The sequence below is a fragment of the Neltuma alba genome, unplaced genomic scaffold (assembly GCF_004799145.2).
Source record: "Neltuma alba isolate B1F8T4 unplaced genomic scaffold, ASM479914v2 tig00011119_pilon, whole genome shotgun sequence".
Classification (NCBI taxonomy): domain Eukaryota; kingdom Viridiplantae; phylum Streptophyta; class Magnoliopsida; order Fabales; family Fabaceae; genus Neltuma; species Neltuma alba.
In genome coordinates this window covers 225,063-227,021 of record NW_021635856.1, presented here as the reverse complement: position 1 = coordinate 227,021, position 1,959 = coordinate 225,063, and positions in this window count along the sequence as shown.

Sequence of the window (1,959 nt, the reverse complement as noted above, 5' to 3'; positions counted from 1 at the left end):
GTTTGTTCTTATTTTGGTTTTAGTCTTTCATATTTCAAATAATAGGTTTTGATCTCTTAAGCTTATTTTCATCTAAAATATTAGTTCCTATAATTCAATAAAAATATGGATCATTTTACCTATTAAAAAACTAAAACCCATGATTTTAAACCCAATAGACTAAAAATTATACTAAGCCTTGCATATTACAGCAGCTTTTTAACACAAAAAATTATATTTCCCCTTTATCTCGCTTTCCTCTTCTCTCTCACTAGTGCGAAACTTCTGGCCTTTTGGTGCAGAACCCGTAAATAGGGAATGGAGTTTTCCATAGTTAACTAGAGATAAGAATCTAATCCATAAAGCAATATATATGTGCAGAAATAATTGATGAGAAAGTGCGTTTTGTGTACACCATGGCCACTTCGAAGTTCAAAGAGAACGCAAGGAGCAGCGACATTTCAGGATATGATTGTGTCTTGTATCAGTCTGCGTTTGGAAGCACAGTAATATGAGAGAGGAAAAGGCATTTCATCTTTTAAAAAGAGGAACATCATTGATTGGGATGGATATGATAGTGAAACAATTACACGGTGATCAAATCTTTCGTCAACCACGTGCCAAGCAGGCCATGTCTATGTCATCACTGTCCCATGCACATAACCTCTCCCAAATTATTGTCATTATTGTTGTTGTTATTTGCAGTCTGATCGGTTAATTCATTTGACCTTAATCCTATTCGATTGATCACCAGTAATGTTGCAGTTAAAAAAAAAGAAGTAGCAACATCGTCAGTATTTGCAAATTACATGGTGAGATTATGAGTGAACCCACTTATTAACTAATTGCTCTCTACATATGGAAACCCTGCACAGGTTCTAAACATAGAATAAGGGAAAAGGCGTACTTAAAAGCAATTAAATTATTAATTTCACCACTGTCTTTTTCAATGGGGGCAATTTCTTTTAAGGCTTTTAGATTGGTCACTGCTTGAAGTACCAGCCAGAAAGATTAATTTTCGCCATCTTTGATAACGTGGAATTGGGATTGGAAGAAGTGGAAGTGGTGGGAGTAGAACACTAAAGAAATGGGTGTTTGGCATATTGGATATATAATATACTACCTTTAGTTATATTTAAAAGACCTCATTTATAGATTACAAATAAGATCTTATAATTAGAATTAGAAGTAATAGTTCTCTAAGAAAATCACACTTCCGTTAGAAAGGTTGATCAAACTCAATTCTACTCTGTAACCCATGGAATTGAATGAATTCCATAGAAGTAACTTATTGACAAGTTTGCCCTTCACATTATAACCCTACTTTCTTCGAAAGCTATACCAAACAGCCTTCGTCCTCGGCGACAACACATCATTTCTGATGATGGTTTGGGCATTCTTATTAACAACGTTGTTCAATCTCGATTCTGCCCTCAACTTCGTTTTTGACTACTGCGTTTGTCCTTGATTTGAATAAAACACATGTGAACTTTTTATTTGAACAAGATTTAATTCTATTTGTTAAAAAGATATACGTGTATTTTCTTTGTTCCGAGAGGCATGTGTATATTTAACTAAATTTAATAAAGGTGTGCGTCATTCCTTCTATTTTTGCAGGGATATCTGCTTTGCTAATTATGACGAAGTGCTATAAATGCGTTATTTAAAGCAGGGTGTAGTGAGATTTATTAGCATTGCACTCTTCAAACCTAAAAATGGCCAATGAAATTATGAAACATATAGCTTGGCCAATTCATGTGATAATGCAAATGTTATTGCAAATTATAAAATATTTGTCCGTAGAAAGAAGATATAAGCTAAATGCCTAAATCTAAGAGAATCTTATTATTAAAAAGCAAACTGCTTTAAGCTCCAATCATTTGACCCACATTTTAGGAGATTGCGTTGTTGGAACTTTTTATAATGCACCCTGAAAACGCAGGCCACTAAGCAGGCCCCACTCTCTATTCTATAGCTTAA